A 21,646-nucleotide genomic window follows, 5' to 3' on the forward strand; every position below is an offset into this window, starting at 1 on the left:
TTTACTTTTCAAATAAAGATATTTTGCTTTTGACCATTAACGGTGGAATGTCTGAAACTCTCTATTTTTATCTCCTACAAGTCTTTTATGAACAGTAAATTAGAGTCTAGGGCAAAATGGAATCTCACATTTCATCATGGCACTCTAGACCTCTGCCCTGAATTTTGAGAGTTTAGGGCTGCTCCTAAACAAGTATGGTTGAGTTATTTTATTTATATGACTTTTGACAGATTGAGAGTATTTCATACTAATGAATTCATTCTTATAGAAGTTTGATATAAACACTATGTGCATAGGCATAATTCTAAATGCTTTGGTTTACCTTTACATATTTCTTTATTCCATGCAATTTTTAAAACTCATCTTATCATTTGAGTTTTAAATTAGCTAATGAAATGTTCATTTACTTTATTTAGAATGGTGGACAATGGTTTATTTATACTAAGCTCATTTGGTGCTATTGTATAATTGAAGAGTTTTCTTTTCTGAATGTAAGTTTCTCTGAAGGCATTGTTGGAAGACAATAAATATGCAGTATTTGTTTTATGTAACTCCCTTTTAAATTTACTAATAGAAAAATGTTATTCTCATAGCAAATAAAAGTTTCTATCCTTCCTTTGTCTCTGAGTAGGTGTCATAATTACTAAATGTATATTATAATATTATAGTACTAAGTATATAATAATATGAATTATTGCACACTTTATAAGAACTTGCGTGCATGTTTTAACCACGGGAAGAAATAGATATTTGAACTTGAAAGAAATAAAAATCCTGGGGCTGGAGTGATAGCATAATGGTAGGGCATTTGTCTGGCACATGGCTGACCCAGGGGACCCGGGTTTTCTTCCCAGCATTTCATATGGTCCCCTAAGTCAGACAGGAGTGATTTTTGAGCATTAAGCCAGGAGTAAACACTGAGTGCCACTGAGTGTGGCCCCTATCCTAAATACATTAAATAAATACATTAGAATATTTAAAAAATGAAAATCCTTACTTTGACTTAGACTTTTTCAAAGAATATGGACATATTCTCTATTTAGTTTTTTTTTTAATTTATTTAAACACCTTAATTACATACATGATTGTGTTTGGGTTTCAGTCATGTAAAGAACACCACCCATCACCAGTGCAACATTCCCACCACCAATGTCCCAAGTCTCCCTCCTCCTCACCCGACCCCCGCCTGTACTCTGGACAGGCTCTCCATTTTCCTCATACATTCTCATTATTAGGACAGTTCAAAATGTAGTTATTTCCCTAACTAAACTAATCACTCTTTGTGGTGAGCTTCCTGAGGTGAGCTGGAACTTCCAGCTCTTTTCTCTTTTGTGTCTGAAAATTATTATTACAAGGGTGTCTTTCATTTTTCTTAAAACCCATAGATGAGTGAGACCATTCTGCGTTTTTCTCTCTCTCTGACTTATTTCACTCAGCATAAGGTAAGCTAGATCATTTAACAATTAAAAAGGAGGTAATAATTTATTTTAGAATTGGAAAATACATTTCCAATTAATGCCTCCAATTTTATCACATTAACTGAATTCAGTGTTTTCTGCACTAAAATCATAAACTGTATATATTTTTATCTTTGGCAATTCTGAAAAGAAAATGAAAGTTCAGGGTCAATAAGAACCTCTTCTGTAAAAGAAATATGCGAAATGAGAATAGGATTAAGAGATCCTGATATTACTAAGATGTTCCTGGGTTTATTATTTTTTGTCAATTTATATATTGGGAATAAGAGGCTCTGGAAAATGGCAGCAAGACTTTGTTCTACATGAAGAAAATTACTTTCGATAGCTTTTGATATATATTGAATGGTAGGATAAAGGAAACCAGCTTCAAATTTAAATCCTAGCTTTTCTATGTATCAGCTAGGAGACCATTTAAACACTTGAGTAACCAGTTAACACTTGACCCTTAGAGTTCTAAACTGTGCAATGGAGGATACTCATAACTTCTTTAGTCTACTCCCACAGAGATTTTATGGGGGATAAATAAAATGATGTATGGGAAAGCACATTGTATATTGTAAAACTGCATGGAGTAATTATAATGACTTACTTTTATTGACTCTGTAGTGTGTACTAGACATTATTCTCAGTATTTTACATACAATATCTCATTAAATCCTCATGGAAAACTTTGAAAAGGCATTACTGTTATATTCATTTTATAGTTATGTAACTTTAACAAGGTTACAAGGCAAATATAATAAGATAGAGATGGAATTTAAACCTATACAGGAAAACTCCAACATTGTACTCTAAAATAATGCCACACAGAGTTTTCCTAGAGCAGAAACAAAATATATGTATTTCCAAACCCTTATAAATGTTTTATGTTCTATCAATATTCAAGAACATGATGCTTTCCACAACTGTATTTATTAATTTTCAAAAAATATTTATTTGTCAAGTATCAGAAAGTATAAAAACTTACATTTATTTATTTTGGGGAGGTCACAATCGGCAGTGCTCAGGGATTACTCCTGGCTCTATGCTAGGAAATAGCTCCTGGTAGGCTCGGGGGACCATATGGGATGCCAGAATTTAAACCACCATCCTTCTGCGTTTAAGGCAAACACCTTACAGCTGTTCTATCTCTTTGGCCCCTTATGTTTATTTTTTGAGGGAAGAAATGTCTCCCAAGAAGTTCTAGGGTCCAGTCCTAAACATATTTAACCACCTACCTAGATTTTCAATGTGAGGTACCTAGGCTGCGCTGCTAAGTGGTTCCTAGAGTACTGAGGCCACTAGGCCCAACCTGGCTGGAGGTGGTTGAGAAAATAAAACTCCAGAGCTTATTCAAGGAATACTCAGGACAAACTTTATTTTCCAATATGTGTAATTCAAAAATCATGGTTCTAAGTCACTACATTCACTGTTGTAATTGATTATCTTCTTGAAATAGTGTGAGCAATTTTTTTTGGTTTGGTTGCTATAAGAAGTGGAAAAAATTTTAAATGGTTTTACAAATACCTACACTTAATTTAAAGAAGAAATATCTTATTTCATGAATAATACTCATGAAATAAAACCAGGTATTTATTTTATTTCAATGTTCTTTCATGTAAATACTCTTTTTTTTTTTTGTTTTGTTTTGTTTTTGGGCCACACCTGGCGGTGCTCAGGGGTTACTCCTGGCTGTCTGCTCAGAGATAGCTCCTGGCAGGCACGGGGGACCATGTGAGACACCGGGATTCGAACCAACCACCTTTGAGTCTGGATCTGCTGCTTGCAAGGCAAACATAGCTGTGCTATCTCTTCGGGCCCATGTAAATACTCTTATATTAAGTAACTATATGTTGTGTATGTAAATATTTTAGGTGATTATTATGTTACTGACTCTAGCCTGATCGGTGATTGTGCCCTATCTTAGGGTGTGACCTGGCATTCTGTCCCCACCCTAGGGTTGTACCTGATTCTGGGGGATAAAAACAAGGGTCTGTGGAAGGCGAGAGGCTTTTGGCTGGAACTTATGCTGAGTCTTTGGACTTCAGTCTTGTCCACCGAATAAAGCAAATATTTCCACAAGCCTGACTGTCTGCGAGCTGTTTGCCCACCGTTTCACCTCAGAACCGTTGGCTGGACAGGGTGGCAGACACGAGCTCCGAGCTGGAGGGGAAAGACCTTATCCTCCATCCCTCCATCAGTCAACCTTTCAGGGGCTGACTTGCAACAACTACACACACACACACACACACACACACACACACACACACACACATATGTTAAAGACCCTTAGATGGGGAAAATATCAGATAGTGACTGGCTGATGAAGTAATCTGTTGGTGAAGAGTAGTCCAGGTGATGTTGATCTCCTGCAACTGCTGATAAGAATCACCAGTCAAAGATCCACTTGAAGAAGCCACTTCATGAGATCAGCTCAGTTGCAAGCATTTACTATCTATATCACATAACATGTCTGAAAAAAATACAGGAGGTGAAGACTCCGAAGTGTAAAAGGAAGATTAGAGAGATAGAGAAAAGGTTTTATTAACTACACGGACACATCCACACATCCACAGTTGATCAATGCCCTTGATTGACTACAGATGTTTGAGGGGCTTCCGGCCTCTCACAAATTGCCCTCCGCAGAAGGGTGGTGCTCAACCCACGGGTGTCTGGGATGCTGTTCTGAGTCTTCAGTTTGATTCCTTCATTGCCTGGTTCTGATTCACCTGAGGAGGCTGCTGCTGGGCCAGGCTGAAGAGTGAATTGGTGGAACCTATTTATTTAAGAGCATAGGGGCTGCCTGGCATTGGTATTCCCCTGGCCTTATTGCATTCGAAGCTTCTACACCTTTCTCTACTTTCACAATATCAACTCCATAATCTCCCCATCTCTTATGCTATTTAAAGACTTCCTGGATTGTTTTTCTTAATAGATGTCCAGTTGAAAAAGATATCCTTCTTAGTGTCATTTCTGTTAATGAAGCTATAGCCATTTGGAACATTGAATCATTTAATAGTACCTAAGACTTGGATTGCCACCACTGGTTTAGCTGTCTCCACATAAATCATTCTGGCAAGTCCTGAACTGACCCTGGAAAAGTCTTTTAAGATAGAATTCTTTACACTTGTATCCTGAACACATCTATCAGACATCATTAACATATTTTCACTTATCCCACCAGGTCCAGTACCAGTTTTAGGAAAATCTTTGGAGTAAAGGCTCTTCACTGCTATAATAAACACTCTTCCCTTGTTGGGGAATGTACATGGGAGAAATTTTCTTTCTTTTTTTCTTTTTTTTTTGGGGGGGGGGGCTTTGGGTCACACCCAGCAGCTCTCAGGGATTACTCCTGGCTTTATGCTCAGAAATCACTCCTGGCAGGCTCGGGGACCATATGAGATGTCAGGATTTGAACCACCGTCCCTTTGCATGCAAGGCAAATGCTCTACCTCCATGCCATCTCTCCGGCCCCCATAGGAGAATTTTTTATATTAATAATTTTTATTTTGATCAAAGTGGATTACAAATCATTCACAGTAGTATTTCAGGTACATAGTGACATTGAATCCGGGCATTCCCACCACCAACGTTGTCCTCCCTCCACCTCTGTTCCCAGCATGCATCCCATATTGCCCCTCCTTTGCCCCTCAGGCTGCTAATATAAGTGGTCCCTTCTGTGTCTAGCCTGTTGTAGATTGGGTATAGATTCTGTTGTATTTGATTTTGGATGTGGTGTTCAAGTCTGATCATTTTTTATTTCTACTCAATGTTCATACAACTGTTTGGTCTTGGTGCCCTCCATTATTTCCCCCTCAATTTGTGAGGCAGAACAAGGTGGTTCAAGTTGTGTGTTTCTGTTTGAAGGTAAGATAAAATAAAAGAAAAAAGAAAAAGGAGTGCAAAAATTCAAACAAGCAAAAATTGGGAGGAGTCCTTCTAGAGACTATAAATCTCAGTTTAAGAAAATAAAGGAAAACATAAAAATAATACATTTAACTGATATGCTACATTCATTTTTTTGAAAGATGTTGATAAGTAACCTAGAGCAGTGTTAGACAACTCAGAGAGATTTATAAGCTAATATTCCAGTAGAGATTATAGCATATTTGATGGGAGCTGACATGTTGATACCAGTTTCGTTATTCAGTACCCCGAGAAATTTGTTACCACATTTACTGTATTGAAATTTTCATGCCCCTATTCAAGCACCATTATGTGGGGGTCTCAGCTTGCAGTTCTTCACAAGAAATCAGACAGAGTCACTGGAAAAAGTACATTTTCAGCTAGGGGAGGTCAAGCAGCGTCTTGGATCTTACTGAGTCAGCCAAGCTTCTCTGCTGCTTTCCCCTGCCACTTTTATTAATCAGAGTTTAATAAAAATCACTTGAGGGTCAGAGTTGACATAATTAAAGGTACTTGTGCTAATTAACTTAGGAAAGGTAAAAGAAAAAACTAAAGTTATTTTACATGTGTATGACAACATATACATATATAAGAATATGGAGAAGTACATAGTAGCATGTGGAAATGTCATATTTATCAAGTATTATCAAAATACTACATGGAATGAAAAGTTGTTGAAATTACTATATTTAATTAGTTCTAGAACTAATGAATACATCCTTTGCATAGTTAGGTATTTTGCAACTATACTTGGTATTACTCTGAAATTACTCTTGATTACAGTATCACTAAAATATTTATATACTGCAAGTACCTTTCATTTCTTCAAATATGTAGTACTTAGTTTTTTCCCTTTTTTCAAAATTATTCATCACCCAAGTACCATTTAAGAAGAAAATTCCAATAAGAAATGTCATTTCTAAAGATTATCATATATATTTTGAAGTTAACATATAAGAACTATCGTCCAAGTCTTTGGGAGAACTTAAGTGAAAACCATGGATTTTTCTTGGGAAAAAAGTTAATATTTCTGGGCCCGGAGAGATAGCACAGCGGCGTTTGCCTTGCAAGCAGCCGATCCAGGACCAAAGGTGGTTGGTTCGAATCCCGGTGTCCCATATGGTCCCCCGTGCCTGCCAGGAGCTATTTCTGAGCAGACAGCCAGGAGTAACCCCTGAGCAAAGCCGGGTGTGGCCCAAAAACCCCAAAAAAAAAAAGTTAATATTTCTTTGCTCAGTAGTGTAAACTGTGATTTTCCATTAATTTTTAATATTAAAAATATATATAAATGTATAGATGGAAACCATCCCCCCAAATGCAGTCCCTATGTCTGCACCTTCCAGCTCTATAGATCCACTCTGTTCTTGAAAGATATGTAAACCAAGCTATGAAACATAATAGGTGTGCCAGTTATACAGCTGAAAGCAGGCAAACTCAGAGGAGAAGTGAGTTAAGTTCCTGCCCTGCTACAGACACATCTGCTGTACTCACCATCCAAAATGGCGCATTCTCATACTTCCAGAAGATCTGGCAGCCAAAAGCATACCACAAAAGCCACAGTAACAGGAATAGTGCTTGGAATTCCTGGACTACATGGCCACAAACAACTCCTTTTCTGTTTAATATTGTCATCTTCACAGAAACACACCAGTTTAGATGCTAGTGTGTACCTGAAGCCACCAAATATTCAGAAACAAATGAAGTAACATAATAGTACTAGCAATAAGAGTCTACTACACTTGACAATGATTCAATGACCTTATATTGAGATACAATTTTCACAAGTTTTCTTCTTGCTGTACTCTTTTTTATCCACCTTTTCTCTTTTTTTCATTATTTCTTCTTTTTTAAAAAATAATTTTACTACCATTTACCTGGAAAAAGTTGTATATAATTTACTAGATTAACTATGTGATATGTGATTTTATTTTTTTGTTTTTTTGTTATTTTTTTTTTTGGTTTTTGGGTCACACCCGGCACCGCTCAGGGGTTACTTCTGGCTCTATGCTCAGAAATCGTCCCTGGCAGGCACGGGAGACCATATGGGATGTCGGGATTCGAACCATCGTCCTTCTGCATGAAAGGCAAAAATGCCTTACCTCTATGCTATCTCTCCCTCACAATGATGCATGATCTTTAAATAAAGTTTTTTTTAATGTGTAGAGAGTCATTAATATCATTCAAAGAGCTAGAACTCATGCAGAACATGTACTGACTTTTGAATTCAACACCCCGAGAACCATCTAGTATAGCTTTTATACCCCTTGAAATGCATTAAAATGGTACTGAACAGTTAGGTCCACATAAGGCCAGTTATGACTAGTCCCTGGGCCTTCCTTGACAGGTACTGCAAAAGTATTGGATAAGTTACCACTTAGAAAAAACCTTTTTTTGGTTTTTCAGGACACACCCATTTGATGCTCAGGGGTTACTCCTGGCAAAGCACTCAGCAATTGCCACTGGCTTGGGGGGGATCATATGGGACGCGGGGGATCGAACCGTGGTCCTTCCTTGGCTAGCGCTTGCAAGGCAGACACCTTACCTCTAGCACCACCTCGCCGGCCCCCACTTAGAAATTTTTATCTAAAATAGATATTTCCCTGAAGACTTTAGAAACTGTCTAGGAAGAGAAATTGAACATGGAAAAGAGAAGACAAAAAAAAAAAAAAACAGAAGTTCAACTATGTATATGTGTATCACAAAGTCTGGTTCAAGCAAATTTAAGTTGATAATGGCTTAGACTTTACTATTATTATGAAATTCATGACAGTATCTTTTTGAACAACTGTAACCAAGAACTATATAAAGATGGAGGGAAGAAGCTGTACTATAGATTTGAGCTCATTCAATTGACACAGTAGAAATAATCCAGGTGGTGGTGATGATAATGATGATGATGATGATGATGATGACGACGACGACTAATAATGTTGATGGTAATGACATAAGTGCTTTCTCCAGGAAAAATATATATTCACAGAAATTCTGAAAAACATATTGAGTATTTACTTAAAGCAGCAAAAAACTAAAATAGTACATGTCCATTCATCTTTTTTGATGTAATAGGATTACATTACTTACAAAGTCATAGGATTCCCCAACACTGTTGAACAATCTATTCTAAGTGTTTCCACAGGGCTCTTAATAGTATACCATCTGTTACCTAATTCAAGCTTTATTTTGGCATTCTGCAGAATCTACTTTTGAAACCAATCTTGAACTCTAATGCCCCAGCATATATTTGAGATCAAACTAGTAGAGGAAGATTTCAGGTCTTGATAACAATTCTCTCAGATGAGATATTTAGATTGTTAGTGATATTTGACTTCTGAAACACAGAAAAGTAAAAAGTTATGATGTTTTAAAGACAAAATGTGTTATTTATTTATTCATATTTTGGGGCCATACTTTGCATTGTTTAGGCATTACTTCTTATTTATTTTCCTATACTAATCTTCATATTATTTTCCATAAAGGCTGGGCTAGATGGCATTCCTACAACAGTGAATGAGAGTTTCTTTCTCCCCACAAACCTTCAAGCATTGATTGTTCTTGTTCTTTATGATGTGTGCCGATTTCTGTGTCATGAGATGATACCACATTGTTTTGCAACTCCCTGATGATTAGTGATGTGGAGCATTTTTTCATGAAGGCAGAAGATAACAGAAGACTATGTGCATTTGATTCGTTCCTCCCATACTGAATCAAATAATCTGTATGACCCAAGTATAAGCCGAGTTCGGGGTTTGGGGCACAAATTTTATACTCTAGTTATATAAGGTAATATGGAATTTCACCTAGCAGTATGTCATCTATCTTTACAAGGCAAATATACTTTAGTGACTAAATTAGTGGGAAATATATAATTATATAATGAGATTATATGAAGTAATTGTGTGATAGTAGATTAAAACTGGACATTTGTAGTAATAAATACACAATTAGAAAGTCTAGAAAATCTGTTTATGTATCTGAAACATTCTTAAACTAATGTAATTTCTATAACATTTTTATAAAGTTAAACTCAATCATTTAAAAAAATGTTTGATGGAACATAGATTTAAAAGAAACTTAACAACTGTCAAAAGAAAACAGTGTGAAGTTATATATTATGAGATAAATTTATTTTTAAATAAAAATAAAAAATAAAAACAAAAAGAAAATTTCTATTGATATTAATTACTTTTGAATGAAGCTTATTGGGGCTGGAGTAATAATCTTGTATGTGGCTGACCCTAACTCGATTCCTGGCATCCCATAGTCTCTGAAGACTGCCAGGAGTGATTTTTGAGCACAGAGCCAAGAATAACCCCTAAGCACCACAAGGTGTGGCCTAAAAACAAAAAAATAACAATAAAAAGAATGAAACTTATTTACTTAAAAATTACTAAAGACCAATAGTGAATTGAAAAAGTATTTGTAATAAATTTAATAGGCACAAAGTAAATTTTCCAAGTTTTCTAATCACACAAAGAAACTCTTAAAAAAAAAACAATAGTTACAATAAGGAAATGTATACAAAAAGAAATGTGAATGTACAAACATATGAAATAATATATATATGACATAATTTAAAATGTATAGAATAATTATTTCATGCAGCAAATATTATTGAACACCACTACTATGGATTGGGAAAAAGCCATTCACAAAATAAATACAAATTTCAGTCCCAGTTGTTCTTATATTCTAATATGATCAGACGATAGACAATAGGAGAATAAATTACTAGAACAGTTATTAAATGAAGATTGCATACTAAAGAGAAAAAAAGCCAAAAAAAGGAAAGTTCTAAATAAGAAAGAAGGATAGTTCTTTCAAACAAACAATCAAATTGGGTTCCCAATAAAGGTCATAATGCAGTACTAAATTTGACATTTCACACCTAATAGAAATGTATTTGCATATGTGGAGAGCAATAAACATCAATGGAGAATTTATAGAATCATTATTTGTAATAGCAAAGAACTTGAAACTAGCCTATAGTTATAAGAATAATAATTTAGGTGTCCTCACACTAGGGTTATCTATCAACAAAAGTATTTCAAATCACTACAATTATAACAAAGCAACATTTTTAAATATCAACAATGTAATAAAAGAAATCAGATAAGTAGACCTCCATTATATAGTTACATTTATATGAAATGCAAAATTAAACAAAACTGATAAACATAATTAGACAACAATAGTTATCATTTTAGAAAAACAGAAAATGAATTTAAATATAATAGAAATGACTCTAATATTGTTGCTTTGATATTGGCGTGTTACTACACCATTCCCACCATCAGTATGCCATGATCTTTTCACCAATATCATATTCAGGAATACACATGATTTACCTACTTCTGTCACCCTTCTATTCTTAGATCACAGTTTGATAGACCTTTTCTCAGTATTGTTTCCTTTGTTGATTGTGTATTGCCTAGGTATATTTATTTTTAACACAATAAGTATCACCAGAAGGTCATACTTATATGTGGTTTAACAGAAATTTGAGTGCTGTATCAGGTTGCCCGTGTATTAATTCACATATGAATGAGAGCATCTGGTACTTAATTTATTTTTTAATTTTAGGAATTCCTCCAATCAATCAGTTTCAGCAAACTGAAATCTTTCACATTTTGTCTTGCTAAACAGTACTTCATTGTGTATATATACCATAGGATCTTTATCCTCTCATCTATTTTTGGTCATTTGATTATTTCCAGGTTCAGGATATTATAAATAATGATAAACACAAATGTGCAAATGTCTTTTGGAATAATGATTTTCTTTTAATTCTTGAAGTAGATTTTTAGGGTCATGATTACAGAGTTATATGTGGAAATTCTGTTCTTAAACCAAGAAGTCTCCAAACTATTTTCTAAAGAGGTAGAGCCTAGTAACTGTCTGATCAACAGTAAATGACAGTATCTCTGTCTCTCTCTGTCTCTGTCTCTCTATCTCTACACCTCTCTCTCTCTCTCTCTTGCCACATCCCCATAAACATTTATTGTTCCTAGTCATTTTGGTGGAGACCATTGTCTTTGCTGTAAGACAATAGAATTATTGTTTTGATTTGCACTTCTCTAATTTTTTTTCATATGTTTTGATGTCTCAGTTATTCAGTCAGCTCTTCAGGAATTTTTTTTATCTCTTCCCATTTGTTAATATTATTTTCTTTTGGTTGTTAAACTTTGACATTGCTTTATATATCTTGCATATTAGTTCCTTCTTTTGTGGCTTACTTATTTATTTATTTATTTATTTATTTATTTATTTATTTATGTGTAGGGGCTAAAACCAGCAGTACACAGGGTTTACACCTCGATCTGTGATCAAGGATAACCTCTGGCAGTGCTCAGGAAACCATGAAGGTGTCAGGTATCTAACTTGAGGATGCCCATGTGCAAGGCAACCTCCTTACCTTTGCTGGATTGGGTGGATACTTTTCCTAACTAACAGTGTATCTTTTCATTTTAATCCTTGTGTTTCCCTCCTCTGAGGACAAAGATTTCGCCTCTTTTTCTCTGTGTATTATCTACAAATAAGTTTGACATCAAATTTTAATCCATTTTGCAATAATCCATTATATAAAAAATGAATATTACATTAAAATTTTTGATATGTGTCCTACAATGAATCTACAAAATCCTCTATTTCTATAAATGTCTACACTTCATTCTGGAAGTAATGGCTATAATGATGTCTCTGAAATGTGTCATCAAGACCATTTCTCTCCTGAATCCTCAAAAGCTTGGATCTATCATTAAGTATCTTCTTGATTTACAATGATTACTGCATCCTGAGATTGTTATTCATGTTTAAGCATATTGAAGTTTCTTCCTTTATAAAATAAAGTAAATTCTGTAATTTTATATAAATAGTTGCAAATGACAGATAAATCAATTATATAATTCCTTATTCTCTTTGAATTTGGCATCATTTGAAATGATCAAATATTTCTCCATTCTTGAGATTACTAGTTGACTCTTTGGTTCAATAATTAACAAAAAATAATTCTCTTGGCTTCTAGTCCTTTTCCTATATGAGATTCACTTTCCTTGTATCTATAATTTTGATTTATCAGGCAAAGATCTTTTATTCTACTTTTCATTTTATAATTCTAAACTCCTGGTGTCTATTTTGAGAATGCTCTGAAAGTTAAAAAGTTTTCAGGAGAACAAACAAATAAAGTGATTTCACATAAAATATCAGTGATTTTAACAATTTTCTATTATTTATTCATGAGCCTATTCCATGCCAATTTATCATATTTTAACATTCATTTTCATGTCTTTTAAGCTAGATTTATGTGGTATATTCTTTAAGCAAATATCTTCAATTATGATCTCTACCTACCTATTAAACTCTGTAAATATTTTCACTTTTATCACATCCTTATTTTATTTAAGTGAAAACCTATCAGCTTTTTCCCTGCTGCCAAGTTTGATTTAAATCAGATTTCTATAGCTAACTATTTTGGAACAAAATAACATTATCTATATTTTATTCATTCTATAGCACTTGGAATAGTGACTAGCACCTTATAAGTAGATATATGGTGAGTTATATTGAATGAAGAAAACAATATGTTATCGTTGATGGACTGTCTACTCTGAAAGTATTTGACACACCAGAAATTTGAATTTCTTTCTCCAACAAATTAGTTTTGACTCTAACTTCCTAATTATTTTTCCTACTATACTATAATGGTCTCAGCTCCTTGTGCTCTCAATTATCCTTAACATTGTCCAAAATACCTTTCCAAAGAGAAAATTTTATTTATGTCTCACATGTTTTAACCTCTCTTATTGCTGCTGCTTTTTTACACTTTAAGTAAAAGCCCAAACAATCAAAGAGAGGGCTCCCTTGGTTTTGCTCTTATTTTTATTCTTATTATGCTCATCTGTTTCTCACTGCTATCTTATGACACAGATTCTGTGCCTGGCTTCTCCATATGAGGAAATAATTTTGCTTCCATCATCTGTCTAGCTTTCTTCAATTTCAGGTCATTGCTCATAGCTCTCTATGTCTGGAATATAAACAGACTTCTGTTTTGCTTTATGCATCAGAGTAAGACTTATTCCTTCTGCCTTTAGGTGACTATTTCCTTCTCTATCCTTTAAAATAAAATTCCTTTTCAAATACTTACATAGTACCCTGGTTTCACTCTTTTCCTGACATCTGTCACAGCTGCTTTGTTTATTACTCTCATTCCTTCCTACTTTCTATTAAAGACTAAGTTCCTTTCTGGGAAAAGGCTATATTTATTTATATTCCCCTCATGTTTACTATAGAACTCAATAAGTCTACATGGAAAGAATTAATCCCAACTCTCTCAGCTTTTGTTCTCTACATGGTCTGATTCTTACAGATGCAACATTGAATGTTTTGGATTAGTTTCTTGCATCTCCCTGTCACATTCCAAATGAGCCTGGGTCATGGAAGATTTACTTAATGCAGGAAATGAATAGAATAAATGTGTACATAGATTTCATGTCATGGTAATTAAATCATTAGTGCTGAACACTAGTATTGAAACTAAAGCATGCTAACATATGTTTTTATTTGTCAGAAGCAATAAGTAAAGATGAAAACTAGTAATTATAGACTGTGAATTAAAAGGAGTTTTCTGAATGATCTTCCATAAATCTTGAAGAAAGGAAAGCAAAAGGCAAATATTTGTCAGTATTTCTCATGAGTTTAATAAAAGTAATGTTGACTTTATGATATTCTGTGCTGCTTTAAAGACTTAATACTTTTGTATATAGAGTTGTTTGGGGCATTTCATAGCATTTTCATTTATACCCTCTTCTATGTTACCATCCTATTATCTTTTTCTGTCTTCAAGTTTCACTCTTATAACTGTATTCCCACGCAAACTTTTCTTTGGATATTTCCCTATTTATTATATATATATATATATACATATACATATATATGTACATGCTATTGACCTCCTGTCTTCCCTCCATTAAATAATTTCAGATACATGTGGTAAAATATTCGTGTGGAAATGTAACACTTAATTTATTTTCACTGGTTTATTTAACCTTGTAAATTCTAAATGTCACAAAAATACCAATAGCACTAGTGGTATTACGTAGAAAAAAGTGACAAAATATTTAATCCTGTATTCTGTTATTCTAAAGTCAACAACCCTACCCAAAGGAAAGCATTATTATATATTTATACATAAATTTTATTGAGCTATTAAAGAATTTTATAATTTCTCAAATCCAAAATATATTATGTCCAGTTCTATTATGCCACTATGTCCAGTTTTACCAAGCAGATATCTTGATTATAGTGAACTGATTATATACTTGATGCTGAGATATATATTTTCAGAATCTTGGAAATGTTCCCATTTTTATCCAAGATAAGTACAAATAATTACTGTAATAATATTGTTATCATCACTATTAGTAGTAGGAGAAGGAGTAGGAGTAGTTTGGGGTCATACCAGTCAGTGCTCAGGACTTCTGGCTCTGTACTCAGATATTACTCCTGGTGAGGTTTAGAATATCACCTGGGGCACATGAATTGAACCAAAATTGTTATAATGTAAGGCAAATGCCAACCTGATATACTATGACTTCAGAGCAGTATTATTATCCTAAATTAAAAATATGTCTTTAATAGAAAGTTTTCTTTTAGATAAGAAAAAATATTGCTGTCACATGAATATGTAAAAAGAAGTTAATGAACTTCTTCATCTGCAACACAGAAGAGAAATAGAAAGATACTTCAAGATGTCTCATATGCAAGAAAGTCAAGAACACTATTTTGAACAAATATCAATGGGTAAATTTAGGGAGGATCATGAAAATATCTAATGAAATTTCAATCATCATGAACCTCCTCTTACTGAAGAAATGAACTTCCTCCCATTTTAATCTCTACACCATGATTTTTTTTTTCTTTTTAGCTAGGAAAGGTTATAATTCTGACCATATTTTACTACTTAACTTTGAGGCATACCTATGTTGAGGGTGAAAAAAAGAGAAAAATGTGAACTTTACTCATTACATAGGCAAAGTTTGCTCCTGGCCTTCTCAGTGATTTAACAATTTCTGACTCACTGCAATATAAATCACACATGACATCTCTTCTAAGACAGCAGTATCAGGGTGTGAGTATGGGCTTCCTAAGAGAGTTGGAAGGGGAGTGAAAAGTTCTTAGCCATGGACCTGAACAGCTGCTCAGTGGTGGCAACAGCAGCTGTTAGAAAGAAATGCCTTTCCCCCCAGTGTACTTCTCTTGCTCTCTCGTCCCCTTTCTTGTCAATAACCAGTCAACATTTATTGATTGTGTAGAGGCTAAGGGCTAATTTTTCTGTGTAAGCTTATACATCTGCCCCTTTTCTTTTGGCTTACACTGTTTCTCCAGGGTTTTATTTTGTTTTTATAAACATCTTTCTATCTGCCTGTTTCTTCTCACCATATGGAAATTCTGATATATATCTTTTTGTTGGAGGGAGAATGTGAGACAACAGAGGTCCCTATTGGAAAAAATTAAGATTTAGATCACTTATCATAGGAATGCATGGTTTAATAATGCTGCTTCCTTCAGCATGATTTTAACTTCGTTGCCATGAAATACTTTCCCCAAATGAGAAAGACTGGTTCTCTGAACACGAACACAGTCTGCAACCAATGTCTCAAACTCTTACTCACTCAGCAATAACAAGAAGCTCAATTTGGATCTTTCCTTTGTATTCCAATGAAATCATTTTTGCTAAATCAGATCTGTACATAGTAAATATAGTGAGTATTTTTCTATTCTGATTTTACTAATACAATGCTTTCAAGTCATTCAGAATCATTGAACTTCTCATGAAATGACATATGACTGTCATAATTGTACACCTTGCCAGTTTCTGCCCATATCTGTAACGGCACCTTCTCTTTCTTGTAATAGTCATTGTCACTGCCTTACCTGTAAGTACAGGAAATTCCCAGAAATTTTACCTTGCTTATTTCTCAACTTTCACCTAATTACTTCTAGTTAAAATCTTACCCATCATCATAGTGTTATACCATCTTTAGCTTATATATTCCGAATATTACCTTTAGTAATATTCCTATTTAAACACCAAACTTAATACCTTATAGGTTTCTTTAAAGTTCTACTTGAATTTAAAAAGAATAAGATCAAACATCCTCAAAAGTCACATTTTCTCACTCATATTTTTTATCTAGAGAACATGATCCCTCTATAGTTCTCCAGTCAGAAACATTTATTATATTACTTTTAGTATTTTCTGTTTTGTTACTGTTTTGTTTTGTTTTTTGCTCTACTCAGGGAATAGTCTTGTCTTTGTTTTCCTAGATCACTCCTGGAGGACACAGGGAATCATATGGGGTTCTAGGAATGGAATTAGATAGGCTATAGGCCAGGCAAGCACCATATACTATCTTTACACCCCCATTTATTGTTTTTTTTTCCTTTGTCTTTTGGACCACACCCAGCTGTGTTCAGAGCTTATTCCTGGCTCTATGCTCAGAGATCACTTCTGACAGGGCTCGGAGTAATAATATATTGTTCTGGAGATTAAAATTATGTCTGCCACATGCAAGGTAATTGCCCTTCTGGCACTATCTTGCCAGCCCCTGTACTCCTTCAATTATAACCTCATAATAATATTGTGAGATGAATATTTGTAGGAGCTTTGTGCTATAATCAATATTTTTAATATATCATTTCCTTCAATCTGCGTACAAAGTAAGTACCATTCATTAGTCCCAAATTTACTATAAGGAAGTCAGGGTAAAAAAAAGACTAAATGATTTGCCCAAAGTTATAAGACATAAAGTGGAAGAACTTGTTTTAAATTGACAATCAGGCACTATAAGCTTGAGCTTTTTAACACTATCCAAAACTGTCAGTTATTTTGTGGCTATAAATTGAAGAATATAATGAAAAATTGATTTGCTTTCTAGGAGTTTTGTCTGTTGTGTTTTCTTTCAGAAATATTTTCTCCATTTTTTAATAATGTAAAGACTATATCTATTCCATATCAAGTATTCAATGGTATTTTTGTGATTGTTCATAATTTCTTATTGATTGCATAGTCAATATAACTTTACACTAATGATACCCAAAACTGCTCATTTTCAAACCACATGAAAATTCTAAAGAACATATCCTTGAATGAGTGTCTAAAGGAAATTTAATACTTCTATCAAAAACATTTTTCTAAGAGAATGATATTTTTCTTTAAGGTTTTAATTACAAATATATCATCTTCACATTGTACTCTTCCACTGACATAAAAAGCAGTTTTAAACCCTAATTCACCTTTGAGAACAAGTAAGAAAGATATTATATCTAGGATCTATATAATGCTGGGATAAATGAATATCCATAAAAATCACTCAAGAAAACCAGTATCTAGACTGCAAAATATCAAATATAACTTCATTTTATTTGTTGACAGAACTCCTCTTGTACACAATTTAATCTAGTACATTAGATAGATGTAAGTTATTTGGACCTAATTGAAGAAAGGCAGAGAATTACAATTTTCTTATAGGTAAAACATTAAAGCCCTATTAATTTACCCTTCTCTTCAGAAAATTTCAGTATGACATATATGTCATTTTTAAGAGAGGATATAGCTTTAATTCTGCAGATATAGTACACCTTAATTATGTTGGACTTCAGGGGCCAGAGCAATAGCACAACAAAAGGCGCTTTTCTTATATGTGGACAACCCTGGACAGACCTGTGTTCTATCCTGCTTATCCCATGTTCCCCCAGAGCCTGCCAAGAGTGATGTCTGAGCTCAGAACCAGGAGTAACTTCGGAGTGCCACCGGGTGTGCCCCCCCCCTTAATAGTTGGATTTCTACTTTCAGAGGATTTCCAAAATGCTATGCCAAATCTGTTAATGTGAAAGGATTAAATCAAGAAGATAAGATTTAGAGTTATCATTATAGGATGCTTGTAACAACTTATGAACAAAGTTTTTTGATATGCATAAGACAGGATATGGAAAAGCTGATTGTTTTATGTATGTTGTATTTATAATCTAACCTATGGTGCTTTTACAGCCAAGTCTAAAATTTCCTCACCACCTTACTTGCTGTTTTTATATTTGTGAAGTGCTTTGACCTATTTACCACCCTAGATGGTCAATTTTACAGCTGTAACATATTAACTGATCAATTATGTATGTATGTATGTATGTGTGTGTGTTTTTATGTGTGTTGATGGTGGCCACCTTTATGTTAGGCTAATGTCTGTCTCTGTTGCACATAATGTCTATCTGTGTTGTACATAGCTCTTCTACCTTTCCACCACCTGCCATTCAGCAAAACCTTTTATATTGTTTCCCTATGTTCACTTATCCTGGACGTGTTGCTTTCTCTACTAATCCCTTTACCCCTATAGCTCAACACCCCTTGTATTCTGGAACACCATCCACTTCCACATATCCACAACCCCGGCACCTTTTCAGCCTTTTATCACTGTGGATCGCCACTTATGATCAGAATCAGTTTTCCAAATGGGTCCTGACTCAAGGACTGATCTCAGTCTGTGACTTAGCCAGCAGCTGCGGGAAATCATTGACACCTCCATCTCCTACTTGACTACTTTTCTGCCAACAGATTACCTCGTTGGCTAAAGTAGTCCTTTGGAATCGTCCTACTTGGACTTGCTTTCAACATGCTATGGGAAATGTGTATATTTCTTTTCTTTTTCTTTCTTTCTTTCTTTCTTTCTTTCTTTCTTTCTTTCTTTCTTTCTTTCTTTCTTTCTTTCTTTCTTTCTTTCTTTCTTTCTTTCTTCTTTCTTTCTTCTTTCTTTCTTTTCTTCCTTCCTTCTTCTTTCTTTCTTTCCTTCCTTCCTTTTCTTTCTTTCTTTCTTTCTTTCTTTCTTTCTTTCTTTCTTTCTTTCTTTCTTTCTTTCTTTCTTTCTTTCTTTCTTTCTTTATTTCTTTCTTTATTTCTTTCCTTCTTTCTTTTTTGTGGGGGTCCCACACCTGGTGATGCTCGGGGGTCACTACTGGCTATGTTCTCAGAAATAGCTTTTGGCTTGGGGGACCATATGGAGACCATATGGAATCAAACCCAGGTCCGTCCTTGGTCAACTATGTGCAAGGCAAATGCCCTACCACAGTGCTATCACTCTGGCCCTGTGATGGGTATATTTCTTGAGGAAAAATGTTAATACTTTGGGCATGCTTCAACAGACCAAAAAGGGGGTATATTTCCCTATCTGTGTTTATTGGGGTACAATGTTACTGCTTTGGTTGTGATTGAGCAGACAAAAGGGAAATGTGTGCATTTCTTTATATGTATTTACTAGGGAAGAAAGTTGTTACTATAACTATGAATCAGGAATAGTAGACTACAACCTAGTCAAAGTCCTCTGGATTACCTTCTGACAGTACCCTTTTGTTCTTTTTGTATAGACTCTATAAAATGATAGAAATCTTATGAAACAGAGGAGTTAATGTCTATTAGGGATAGGAACTCCAAATTTTTATGATGCAGATGGGCCTTTAGCCCTGAATTTTTGTCACACTAGCTTGAGTTAAGCTTTGAGATTGACCATTCACTCATAAACTTTGGGTCTCATCACAGAAACCAGAGGTAGGTTTTGAGCCATCCTAGCTATAAGGGAAGCAGGGGCAAGCTTCACACAACCCTGGCAATGACTTGATACCAGGGCATGCTTCATGAGCTTGGCAATGACTTGTAACTAGTGCAAGCTTCACAATGCACTAGCAATGACTTAAGGCTTGTAAGAGTCCAAAAGACTCTAGTACAATGCCTGTTAGCAACAGCCACCAAAGAGAAGATGGAAGAGAATCTTTTACTTTTTCTGGGATCTAGAAGAACCCTCTGGGGTCAGGCAAATTAAGGACTGGCTTGAATCCTGCAGTTGAAATGTATGACTCGAAGTTTCCTGGGAAAGGCCACCCTGATCTAAATCTAATCTAGGTTAAAAGCTTTTTTATCCCAGCTTTTATTGTGCCTATGCAAAATAATAGCCACTTTTAACACTTTGCTGTAAACACTGATTCTGGTTTCCTGCTTCTAGTGAAAGACAATATCTAGCATGACTTATCTAGCCTTTCTCTTTCTTCTGCTTAACAAAGTATCTCAATTCTTTTTTAACAAATAGAAAAGCTAATCACCTTAAGCACACACCCTGTTTTAACACCTAGAAAACACACCATACTTTCCCTAATCCCCTATACTGTCTTCCCTAAACACAGAAGCACACACCCTGTTTGAAATCCCCTCTCACACCCTACCTGATTGATAGACACAGTATCCATATCCTAATCTCTCCTAATATAAATATCCATTTCCCATCTACAATAAACTTATTTCTCCCCTCCAAAAAAGACCATAATTCATATTCCAAAGAGGCTCTAAATTTAAAACCATAACTCAGGTCCCAAAAAAACTTTAAATAGTAGCATTTTATCTGGATTATACTTTTAAATTTTTGAAATATTATTAGAATCATTTAACTATATAATTTTCCAACTGTTATCAGTTGAGTATCTTCCCCCTATAATTAACCTTTTGTCTTTCTACTCACCATCTTATCATAATTTTATAGTGAATATTAATCTATTTAATTTTATCTTCAATTTATTTAAAAAAACTGTTTTACTTCTATAAGAAAAATTATGCACTGTATTTCTTATTCATTAATTTAAAAAAAATCAAATAATTATATTTTTGCTATGTGACTTGTTTTTAATTTGGAAATTTATTTTAATTGGGAGGTAGAGCTGTTATTAACCAAGCTCACTATGATTAACCAAGCTCTATAGATTTTGAAAAAAAATTCATATTTAGGACATAGGTTTTCAAACAAAATGCTTGGAGTATGTCTTAATGCAGCAGTTCCTTGTAATGATACTCAGATCATAATTGAAGGAATGATTGAAAGATTGTATTAATAAATTTGTGCTGTAAATAGTTTATGGTCAAAATAAGTTTTTAACACTTTTTTATTCTAGGTATTCTCAAAGTTTTTTTATGCCTTGTATTTATGGCAAATACTTAAGAAATGTCTTTTTGTTTTTGTTTTTGTTTTTGGGCCACACCCGGCGGTGTCAAGGGTTACTCCTGGCTGTCTGCTCAGAAATAGCTCCTGGCAGGCACCGGGGTCCATATGGCTCACCAGGATTTGAACCAACCACCTTAGGTCTTGGATCGGCTGCTTGCAAGGCAAACACCGCTGTGCTATTTCTCCGAAGAAATGTGTCTTAAGTGCACTACTCAGAGGACCAAAGATATTTAACGTTTATTATTATAACATTAA

The sequence above is a fragment of the Suncus etruscus genome, chromosome 4, assembly GCF_024139225.1.
Source record: "Suncus etruscus isolate mSunEtr1 chromosome 4, mSunEtr1.pri.cur, whole genome shotgun sequence".
NCBI lineage: Eukaryota > Metazoa > Chordata > Mammalia > Eulipotyphla > Soricidae > Suncus > Suncus etruscus.